A 12,310-nucleotide genomic window follows, 5' to 3' on the forward strand; every position below is an offset into this window, starting at 1 on the left:
GGATCTGAGCCACGTCTGCAACCCACACCACAGCTCACAGCAACGCCAGATCCTTAATCCACTGAGCAAGGCCAGGGATCGAACCCCGGTCCTTGTGAATACTAGTCAGGTTCATTAACCACTGAGTCACGACAGGAACTCCTCTTTTTTAAAAAATCATCTTAAAAGACTGACAGCAGCACAGTCCATGCCTCACCCTCCTGATAAGGATGGCACGGCACAAGGTCTGCTCCAGCACGCACCAAGCACGTCCTAAGTGGACGTCGTGGGGGAAGACCGGCCTGGGGGATCAGGGCCAAGAAGAGTAAGTAGGGAGTGGTCGCTTCAGAAGAGACTTTGACAGAAGCAGGGAGGGGTGAGTGTTCCTTCTGTAGTCAAGGAACAGAGTGGTTTGTAGGGCTGAGGGGAAGCAAGACAGAAGCTAGAGATGCAGTAAGTATCAACAGAGAGTGACCAGCAGCGTCCAATACGCTGAGCACACACGCGCCAAGACGCAGGGACAAGGGATTCGTGACGGCGCTGTTTGTAACGGGATCACGCGTGAAGGAACACACGGGCATGTAAGTGAATAAACAAACAAACAGAGAAAGAAAGAAAATGGAAGCAACCTCAGTAACCGTCAAAGGGAGATTGGTAAGAAGTGAATGAATAAAGAGAAAAAACTTCAATATCTATCAAAGGAAGAATAGGAATGAAAGAAAAGAGAGAGGGAAGGAAGGGAGAGAGAAGGAAGGAGGAAAGAGAGAGAGAAAGAGAGCGGGCGGGAGGGAGACGGCGGCTGGCAGTGCCTGGGGTTCTGAAAGAATGACGGCAGCTCAGCTTTTAACAGGGTGGACGGGGAGTTTCCCGATGGAGCAGGTTGGAGCGGGGAGGTGCCGCCGAGCTCAGGTTGGAGGCCGGAGCAGGTGAGAGGACCCGCTTTCTGACGACGCAGAAGGATGGAAGGGAGTTCCCCGTCATTACCCCAGCTAAGGGGCTTCCAGCAGGCAGAAGCGACGGCCCTCCCGTTCCTGGACTCCCCATTCCAGGTTTCTAGGCTTCCTCGTGCTGCCCACCCTGGGCTCTCTCCAGACACAACTCTTTGTTTGCTGTAGTGTCCCTGGGGATACAAAGGTGAGGAAGGGCAGAGGGTGGGTGGCCTGTGGCGACAGCTACTTAACAATGCTGCTTCCTGGTATTTTGTCCCTGGTGGAATGAAACTCTTTTGTTGAGGGAGGAGAAGGGCCGGGGCTCTCTCGGGTGCACTAGCAGTGCCTCGAGGTTCTTAGAGCCAGTCTCGCCTCACACCCCGGGGCAGCTGGGGATCCTCAGACCACGCATCCCGAGTTTTCTGTTTGAAACTAAAGCCAGCCACTCATGAGTACTGATGATTCCATTATTGCTGAACTCACCCTCCGCAAGTGGTTCTGGGAAATGCGGAAGGAGATGAGGAGGAGGAGGAAGGAAGAAGGCGAGAGTCTCCCAAGCGCACAAAGCAGGCAAGCGGGGCAGGCCATAAACCGGTGCCCTGCGGCCAAAAGGAGAGGGTCTAGGACCCCGGGTGAAGAACTTTCCTTGCTCTCTTTATGCCCGGAGACGTGCTTGGGGCCTGAGGTTGCCCATGGGAACCCGCCCTCCCCGTCTCAGCCGTGGAGGCCGGCCCAGGGGATGAAGGGCACCACAGCTTCGGCTCCACTCCAGCACAAGCATGAACCCCGACTTGGGGGCGAGGGGCAGGAGGGCCCTGCTGGCCTGGGCGGAACGGAGGCCTGTGTCGGGTGAAGTTTAGGCGAGAGGCGATGCGCTGGCCGTCGTCCAGCAGCCACGCTAGCCGTCCTCACCTTCTCTGTCACCGAGAGGATCAGCAGGCTCGGGGGCAAGGGCAAGAGGAAGACGAGCCTTTGGGGGCGTGGAATCTGGGAAACCCAGAGCTGGCAGGGGCTTTCAGGATCGTCCAGACAGACATGATCTCTGTCTGCAGCGTAAGACGCAGACCGCACGCGGGACCTTAATTTATTGTGAAGCCTCTCTCCAAAACACCTACTTTACCCACTGTGGCATCGCCAGAGCATGACATCTGGCTCGGAGGAGATTCAGTGAATGTCTCTGGGTGCTCGTTACACTTAGCGATGAGAAAAAAGTGACTCCAAAAAAGGGCAAGACCTTCCAAGGCATTAACTTGATCAGGCTAATGACTTACTGGCCAAAGGATTAGCTCCAGCCTGTAGCGTTCCCACCAAAACATGAAGGCTTTCCGCAGGGTACCTCGAGACGACAGCAATCAGGTCCAACACGCAGTGGGACCCGCGCAGGGGCCGCCTGGCAGCTACATCTTGGAAGCAGCAAGAGGCATTTACAAGAACATCTAGCTAAGGAGGCCAGGTGCCCAAAAGACCCCCCAACCCAAAGGGGAAGTGCACGAGCTACCACCTTTCCTGTTCGCAGGAACAGTGGCCCCATCGTCTCCCCAGGGAGAGTGAGTAGCCCTTCAAACCTTCTCAGAGGGGTTCAAAAACCACCCCAAGGGGAGGTACGTCTCCAGGCTGCGCGGCGTGTCAGGGACCACCAAGGGCCGATCTTGGAATGAACCCTTTGTATGACAGCCTTCAGACTTCACTCTTACAAACAGAGAGAAGGTGAAATCCTTCTGGAACAGCATCTGCCAACGTGTTTCCTTCCAACGCCCGGCTTCACGTATGTGTCTGGAAAGAAAAACAGGGCCCTGTGACCAAAAGAGATGAATGACTGCTGCATTCCACACGCGCCCCGGGGGAGTGGCGCTAAAGGCAGTGAGGAGTGCTGCAGTGAGGAGTCAGGCTGAGTTTTGTTCGGCCCAGGATTGCGCTGAATTACGGCACCAGGGAACACTTTGTTCCATGTCATGCCCAGGACAACGGCTCTCAGAGCCTTTTGTCCACAATACACGTTCAAATTCTGGAATGTGGGACAGCTTATTTAAAATCAGCAATACGGAGAACATGCAGGGTAAGGCTAGTGTTTGACAAGGTCTCTCCGTGAGACAGTCAGAACTGCATGGTTCACTCAGTGCCCCCCAGTCCTGCACTGAAGACTGACTTGAACTTGGCTCTGCACTGATTGTGCTTTCTTATAAACCCCCCAAAACCAAGTTGTCACTGATGCCAGTAAAGCGCCCCCCCCTGGAGCTCCCGCGACTTCACAGCCCCGCTTCACAGCCAGCGGACCCCACGGTGTAGGACTCACGCCTCCCACTTAGCGCAGAACTCTCCCCAGGAGGTGGCCCTGCAACGGTGGGATGTGCAGCTGAAGCAACGAGGTGTACACGCACTGACAAAAGCTGGACGGCATCTGTAAATGATTTAAACCACACAGGCTGAGAGCACTGGCCCTGGAACTGGTATTCCAAAAAGTAAACTAGGAGGACTGCTGAGAAGAGGCATCCATGCGCGGTTGTCTCAGGGGGCTGACCCTTGCTGCTCAAGAGGCCTGGGCGGGGAGGCGGGGGGAGTGCACAGGGCTGCTGGATCCCGGAGAGCCAATGCCCAAAGCCCTCTGAAACACAGAGGAAAGAGTGTATCAACTCCATTTTCCTGTTTCCAACTCTTTTTTTTCTCTTTTAATCTTTTTAGGGCCACACCCATGGCATATGGAGGTTCCCAGGCTAGGGGTTGAATCAGAGCTGCAGAGGACAGCCTACACCACAGCCACAGCAACACAGGATGGGAGCCGTGTCTGCGACCTACAGCCCAGCTCACAGCAACACTGGATCCTTAACCCACAGAGCGAGGCCAGGGATCAAACCTGCAGCATCATGGATACTAGTCGAGTTCACAACTCGCTGAGCCACAGCGGGAACTCCCTGTTTCCGAGTCTTTAAACAACAAATTTCACTGGAAGGATTTCAATATTTATTTAATGATATGCTTATGACTGGTTATTTTTTTAAAGCAAGCCACCAAAAAAAAGAGTCATTACTTAGTCAATCCTCATTGAGAACAGTGATGTGTGAAAGGGCATCTGGCAAGAGCAAAGACGCCTAAGCCTGCTTCCCGGCTCCGCCTCTACCTGAGCAAGGGGCTCACTCCTCTGAGACTCAGTTTCCCTAGCAGGAAGAAGATGGGTTGAATTTGGTAACTCTTTCAAAGCCAATAATATTTGGATTTCTAAAATGTGCAAGACATCATTCTAAAATCAATACATAAAAAGTAACTGAAAGGAGTTCCTGTTGTGGCTCAGTGGTTAATGAATCCGACTAGGAACCATGAGGTTGCAGGTTCGATCCCTGGCCTTGCTCAGTGGGTTAAGGATCTGGCACTGTCGTGAGCTGTGGTGTAGGTCGCAGATGCGGCTCAGATCTCGCGTGGCTGTGGCTGTGGCAACAACTCCAATTCGACCCCTAGCCTGGGAACCTCCATATGCTGTGGGTGCAGCCCTAGAAAAGACAAAAAATAAATAAATAAGTAAAAATAAAATGTAACGGAAGGGTGATGAACAAAATAATTACAGAGTGACTACTGATTTACCAGTAACGTTTAATGGAAACAATGTACCAGCGGTGCTGGAAGTTCTCTGCATGTTATTACCTATCCAGTCTTAGCAGCATTCCCGTGAGCTCGGTATTATCATTACCTTGTTTTACAGATATTAAGATATTAATCTCTTAGACAGACTAAAAGGCTTGGCCAAGACAACACCATTATTAAGTAATGGAGCTAGGATTTGAATCCAGCAACTTGACTGTAGAGCTACTGTGATGTTGCTTTTCCGAAACACCAAGCTTAAAAGTATAGGAACAAACAACATTATAGATCAACTATACCTCAATAAAAATTAAGTCAAAAAATATAATGACAGATGCTGGTATATTTTTTTCCTACAACATACATGTGAAATATACTTCTAGGAAAGAAAACTCACACACCTAAAGGGGAGAGACTTCTAAACAGGGATGACTGAATAACGAACAAAGCTGTCCAGCCAGAACAGACTAGACCCTACGTCCCACATGCCCTAGTGGCCTGACACGCTGGGCCCGGGCTGGTTAGGTGCCCCGGCAAGGCTGCGAAGCTGGGTTCAGGAAGGAGTGAGGTAAGCCGCAGCAGGGTGAGCTCCTGCGGGAGGAAGCTGGCCGGCGCCCAGGGGAAGGTGGCGCGAGCTGCACAATGGAAACTCAGAGTCCCCGCGTCGCTGAGCTACGAGGAAACCTCGAGGTCACCCCGTCAAAGCTCCCGCCCAAATCAAGCATTCTCTTTATAACATGCGGGGGGGGGGGTGTTTCTCCAGCTTTGCCTGAGCATTCCCAGAGATGGAGTCTGCTCTGCTTACCGACAGCCTGTTCTACTGCTGGACACCTGAAGGTATCAGAGAGCTCTGTTCCTTTGAAGGAGCTAAAACATGCCTTATGGTGATTTCTACCCGGCTCTGCCTCCAAAAAATAACACACGGTCCCCTTCCTATGACGGGCTTCAGAACTTAGAAGGCTCACTGAGTCTTTTACCACCAACTAAAGAGACTGGCCCTTGCAGACACTCCTTTTGGGCAGGTCTTGTCCTGGGTCCCCTTCGGTCACCGCCCTGTGGCCTTATCAGATGGACCGGGCCCACAACTTAGTCACCTTGCTGTCCTTTGTAGGACCTGGCCCAGGACCTGTCACATGGCAGTAGGCACAGTGTTCTTTTTTTATTTGAATGGAACTGAACAAAGAAACTGCAAGAGGAAAGTATGGCAAAGAGGAGAGCCTAGGTCCTTGACAGCCTCCCTTAGCACCTGGGTCCACTTCTAGATGTGGAGTCATTTTCTGGGTCCTGCAGGGGCAGCCATTCTCCCCACATGCTGCGCTTGGGGTGTGGGGACCCTGGCCCTGCCCAGGACTTGACAGGGGCATCTGGGACCGAGCATGATGACCCCAGCGTCTAGCCCAGGGCCTGACCACAGTGGCTCCCTGATCAGTGCTGAACAAATGAACAGCAAAAGCAGCTCCCTACGCACCAGCTACGTGCCAATTCTTATGTGATGCCAAACTTACAACTCCTTACCCAACTTACACACCTTACAACTAATATGATTACACTATTAATAAACCCATTTTAGCAATGAGGAAACTGAGAATCCAAGAGAAATAGGAAATATGCCCGAAGCGGCTCACCAAGCAAATGGAAACGTCATGATTGGAACCCAGACTCGCCTCTCTCTAAAGCACATTGCTTTTAACCGCATCAAACTGCCTCCTCAGGGAAAAAATAGAGATAGGCAGCGAAGCAGTCAGAATGAGAGAGAGAAGACAGGAAAAATAATATGTGTAAGTAAAAAAAAAAAATATGTAAAAGAGCTTTCTGAACTGTAAGGGGAAGCGCTGCGTCAGTGGAATTCCGGACTCTGGTGTCCCGACGAGGTGGCATGCGGAGACTGCTGGGGGAGCTCCGGAGCTCCCCGCACTCACAGGCGCTACCAGACATGCCTCTCTTCCTCTCCCTGCAGGTGGCAAGCACAGCTTTGTCCTCATGCAAGTCAAGAGACTCAGGCCAGGCCAGCCACTGAAACCTACCAGGCTGGCCCGGGGCCCCTGGGCATCTCCTCCTCCACTCCAGGCACTTTCTCCAGGCCCTGCCAGCTTCCACGGTGTCCCCCGAGCACCAGCATAAACGCCATTGTCTGGCGTCTGCCCCAGTTCCAGCCACGGGGCTTTTACAGGGCATGTGTCCCATGCCCAGCTTTGTGCTCAACACCTGCCCCCAAAGAAACTACAGCTGGAATCCACTACCCCAGCTATGCGTATGTGACTGGCAAGGGGGGCACCCTGCAGAGGGAAGAAGCCAGTCTCTACGGCAAGAGACCAGCGCTCCCAGCCCATTCTCCTCGGTGCAGCTGGAGGGATCTGACTTAAAAAGCAAACCAAACCTCATCACTTGCTGGTTCTTTGCTTGAAACTCTCCCGGCTCTCCACTGTGTTTAAAATACAAACGAAGTTCCCCTGAGGCCTGCCAGAGCCCCTGCTCCACCCCCAACCTTGCCTTGTGGCCCCTGGCTCCTGCACTGGCCAGTTCTCAGAGCCCCAAAGTCACGCTTCTGCCCGTCTTTGGTGTGTGCTGGGCCCTCTGCCCAGACGGAGCTCTTTCCTGCTGCTCCTGGATCAACCTTCCTCCTGCGTCTAAACCTTATGCCCTCGAGGCAGCCGTCACTGAACCCTAGGCCAGGGTATGCCCCCATGTTATAAGCCTTCGAAGCACCCCACTCCCTCTGAAGGCCTTTAACTGGTTTTTATTGCAGTATAATTGACTTAAAATACAATGTTAGTTCTAGGTAGACAATAGAGTGATTCAGTATCTTTACACACTATGACGTGATCACCACAATGTATCTAGTCGCCACCTGTCACCTTAGAGTCACGTCGAAACTGCCTCTACCCCTATGCTGTGCACTCTATCCCTGTGACTGACTTACTCTATAACTAGAAGTTTCTACCTGTTAAGCCCCTTCACCTATTTCACCCATCCCCCTACCTCCTTCCCCTGTAGCAACCACCAGTTTGTTCTCTGTATCTTTGAGACTATTTCTGTTTTGGTATGTTTGTTCATTTGTTTTGTTTTGTAAATTCCACATATAAGTGAAATAATACGGTACTTGTCGTATAATTTATTTCACTTAGCATCAAACGCTCTAGATCCTTCCATGTTGTCATAAACAAAAGGATTTCCTGATCATCTCAATCGATGCAGAAAAAGCATTTGACAAAGTCCAACATCACTTCATGATAAAAACTCTTACCAAAGTGGGTACAGAGGAAACATACCTCAACATAATCAAAGCCATTTATGACAAACCCACAACCAATATAATACTCAATGAAGAAGAGCTGAAAGCCTTCCCACCAAAATCTGGAACAAGACAAAGATGCCCACTCTCACCACTGCTACTCAAAGTCCTGGTCACAGCAATGAGACAAACAAGAAATAAAAGGCATCCAAATAGGAAGAGAAAAGGTAAAACGGTCACTGTCTGCAGATGGCATGATACTATATATAGAAAACCCTAAGGACTCAACCTAAAAACCGCTTGAACTGACCAACAAATTCAGCAAGGTGGCACAATATAAGATTCACATTCAGAAATCAGTCGCATTTCTGTATACTAACAGTGAAATATTAGAAAAGGAATACAAAAAAAAACCCTTTTAAAATTGTACCCCAAAAAATCAGATACCTGGGAATACACCTGACCAAGGATGTGAGAGACTTATATGCTGAGAACTATAAATTTATCAAGGAAATTTAAGAAGATGTAAAGAAATGGAAAGATATTCCATGCTCCTGGGTTGGAAAAATTAATATTGTAAAAATGGCCATACTACCCAAAGCAATCTACAGATTCAATGCAATCCCTATCAAATTACCCAGGACATTTTTCAGAGAACTAGAACACACAATCCAAAAATTTATATAGAACCACAAAAGACCCAGAATTGCCAAAGCAATTCTGAGGAACAAAAACCAAGCAGGAGGCATAATTCTCCCAGACTTCAGGCACTATTAGAAAGACACAGTCATTAAGACAGTGTGTTACTGGTACCAAAACAGACATATAGACCAATGAAACAGAATAGAGAACCCAGAAATAAACCCAGACACCTATAGTCAATCAGTCTTTTTAGCAAGTATTGCTGGGAAACCTGGACAGCTTCATGCAAATCAATGAAACTAGAACACACCCTCATACCAGGCACAAAAATAAACTCAAAATGGCTGAAAGACATTATACGACAAGACACCATCAAACTCCTGGAAGAGAACACAGGCAAAACATTCTCTGACATCCACCTTACAAATGTTTTCTCAGGTCAGTCTCCCAAAGCAACAGAAATAAAAGCAAAAATAAACCAATGGGACCTAATCAAACTGACAAGCTTTTGCACAGCAAAGGAAACCAAAAAGAAAACAAAAAGGAAATAGTTTCAAACGATGCAACAGACAAGGGCTAATCTCTAAAATATACAGCTTATACAACACAACAGCAAAAAAGCCAACAACCCAATTGAAAAATGGACAAAAGACCTGAATAGACATTCCTCCAAGGAAGATATACAGATGGCCAACAAGCACACGAAAAAAATGCTCAACATCACTGATTACTAGAGAAATGCAAATCAAAACAACTATGAGATACCACCTCACGCCAGTCAGAATGGCCACCATTAGTAAGTCCACAAATAACAAGTGCTGGAGGGGCTGTGGAGAAAAGGGAACCCTCCTGCACTGTTGGTGGGAATGTAAGCTGGTACAACCACTGTGGAGAACAGTATGGAGGTACCTTAGAAAACCATGCATAGAACTACCATGTGACCCAGCAACCCCACTTTTGGGCGTATAGCTGGACAAAACTCTCCTTGAAAAAGTCACATGCACCTGCATGTTCACTGCAGCTCTGTTCACAATAGCCAAGACATGGAAACAACCCAAATGTCCATCAGCAGATGATTGGATTAGGAAGATGTGGTATATATACACAATGGAATACTACTCAGCCATAAAAAAAGAACAAAATAATGACATTTGCAGTAACATGGATGGAACTAGAGACTCTCATACTGAGTGAAGTAAGTCAGGAAGAGAAAGACAAATACCATATGATATCACTTATATCTGGAATCTAATATATGGTGCAAATGAGCCTTTCCACAGAAAAGAAAATCATGGACTTGGAGAAGTGACTTGTGGTTGCAAAGAGGGAGGGGGAGGGAGTGGGGTGGATGGGGAGCTTGGGGTTAATAGATGCGAACTATTGCCTTTGGAAGGGATAAGCAATGAGATCCTGCTGTGCAGCACTGGGTACTATGTCTAATCACTTATGATGGAGCCTGAGAATGTGAGAAAAAAGAATGTATACATGTATGTGTAACTGAGTCACCATGCTGTACAGTAGAAAATTGATAGAACACTGTAAACCAGCTACAGTGGAAAAAAATAAAAATCATTACATTAAAAATGTTTTTAAAAATAAATTAAAAAAAGAAACAGAACTTTGATGTTGAAGAATATTAAGCTTTCTAATTTTTATCATTCACAATAAGAGATAATAAAGAGAGAGAAGAATCAAACATGAAAGAGTAATGCAGAGAAAACTGAGGTACAATTTTTACTTAAATGTGTACTAATAAAAAAAGCTATTGTAATACCAAAAAAAAAAGGATTTCCTTCTCTGTGACTGAGTAATATTCCACTGCATGTTTGTACCACATCTTTATCCATTTATCTATCAATGGACACTTAGGTTGCTTCCGTATCTTTTTTGTTATAAATAATGCTTCAATGAACACTGGGTGCATATATCTGTTTGAGCTAGTGTTTTTTCCCCTCAGATAATTTGCAAAAGTAAAACTGCTCCTTTGTATGATAGTTCTATTTTTGTTTTTTTGAGGAAGCTCCAAACTGGTTTCCATAGTGGCTGCACCAATTTCCATTTTTCTGCCAACAGTGCACACAGTCCCCTTTTCTCCACATCCTCACCAGTATTTGTTATTTCTTGACCTGTTTTGTTGCTGTTGTTGTTCTTGCTTTTTAGGGCCCCACCCATGGTATATACGAAGTTCCCAGGCTAGGGGTCGAATCAGAGCTTCAGCTGCTGGCCACGGCCACGGCCACAGCCACAGCCACAGCCACAGCCACTCGGGGTCCAAGCCACGCCTGCAACCTACACCGCAGCTCACAGCAACACCAGATCCTTAACCCACTGAGCGAAGCCCTCATGGTTCCTAGTCAGATTCATTTCCACGGCGTAAGGGGGAAGCCGGGAACTCCGTATTTCTTGACTTTCTGCTAACAGCCACTCTGACCGGTGGGGAGTGATATCTCAAAGTGGCTTTTGATGATCTGTTTGGCCGCGCTCCCCCGATAAAGCCCGAGCTCCACGAAGGAGCAGACTGCATCTTGCGGGCTCACTGTTCCCCTCAGCCCCCAGAGCTATCGTGATGATGGAAGAGACAGCTGAGCACGCAGGGGTGTTCCAGCCCAGGCCCTGGCCAAAGCTGTGCGCCGCAGGCAACTCCCTCGCCGTCTCCAGGCCTCGGCTTCACCAGCTGCAAAATGAGAAAGAGGCTGGGTGACCTGCGCTGCCTTTTGCCATCCGAATGTACTACTAGGTTCAACAACCTGAGAGCATCAGCCCAGAGCAAAATAATTTCAGTGCTCATAAAGGAAGACCCTGGGAATGTCACTCCCTCCTGCCGTATGAGCTGTGTTTACAAAACAAACCCAAGAACTCATCATAAATCATTCCAAGTGGAGCTGCCTGAGCTGAAGCAACGAGACAAAAATACCTCTAGGCACAGCTCCTCTGGGCCCCCACCCGGCTGAAGAGAAGCAGGCTGGCCAGCGCTGCACCCTCTGAAGAGTCACTTATTGTTGCTGATTTTTTTTTTTCCTTTCCCACAGTGGGTCCCTCAGCAGAACTTCTCCCCTACCCTTCAAGTTTCTAACCCCTCCTAGGACCTTCATCGTTCCAGTGCCCAGCAAAGAGGAAATGGCCTAAAAAGATGAGGTACTGAGTTCCCAGTCGAGCCCTTCTGAGATGTACGTAACACTTCCCTCTGATCTGATCTGTCAAAGAGGGGTTGCTCTAATGACCTTGACAAAACACAGAGGGGAAATACTTTGAAAATCTTAAAAGGCTGTACACATGCTGGGATTGCTTTTGGCCACTGTTTCCAACTTGCTCACTGACTAAAACACAGCTACAAAAATCATGATATTTTATCTTTACGTGGGGAATGGAAGGCTTGGTTCCCAGGTCAAAGAACCTCAGACAGCCAAGTTGCAGGTGGCTGAATCATCCTAGACTGACTCAACTTGCTGGAGAGGTAGATCTAATTCAAGCTTTTCATGGTGTCTCGGCGTGGAAGTCAGGGGCCCTGCCTCTGAGGCAGATCCAATCTCAAGAGCTGCCATTGGTACCAAAATGCCTGAGTCCCTGTGACTCTGGGGGCTCTGAAGTCCAAGTGTAGCTGATGGGATCAGAGTGCACATTTTAATGTCAGACAGACTTTGGCTGAGTCCAAAAGCCCTATAAGCTTTTGTCTCCCCTTCAAGGAAATGGGGAGGGCTGACTGACCTCACCATTTAAATTTGAGGATGCATATAAAGCATTTAGCTTTTTGAAAGTTGTCACATATTAGAAATTCAAGAAATAATGTTATTGCTATACAGCAGAAATTGGCACAACACTGTAAATCCACTATAATAAAAAATTAATTTTTTTAAATGTAAAAGGAAATAATGCTACTGTTACTGTCACTGCTATTGTCATTTTTATTCCAGGATCAGAAGCTTGCCTATGTTGGCATATGCAGCACCCCCCACGCACA

The 12,310-nt window shown here is 48.2% G+C and overlaps 1 long non-coding RNA gene across 2 annotated transcripts; it reads right to left on the reverse strand.

The window, feature by feature from the left end:
- Window positions 1–751: 751 nt before the first annotated feature.
- Window positions 752–3,558, reverse strand: LOC125124393 (uncharacterized). Of its 2 annotated transcripts, XR_007134298.1 has the most exons (4): window positions 3,202–3,558; window positions 2,474–2,681; window positions 2,180–2,311; window positions 752–1,099 (listed from the first exon to the last, which is right to left on the reverse strand). It is a non-coding gene; the product is annotated as an uncharacterized LOC125124393 (long non-coding RNA). The 2 variants fall into 2 exon arrangements; XR_007134297.1 differs by having other exon boundaries at window positions 2,180–2,681.
- Between the last annotated feature and the right edge of the window lie 8,752 nt (window positions 3,559–12,310).

This window comes from Phacochoerus africanus, chromosome 4 (assembly GCF_016906955.1).
Source record: "Phacochoerus africanus isolate WHEZ1 chromosome 4, ROS_Pafr_v1, whole genome shotgun sequence".
NCBI classification, from domain to species: domain Eukaryota; kingdom Metazoa; phylum Chordata; class Mammalia; order Artiodactyla; family Suidae; genus Phacochoerus; species Phacochoerus africanus.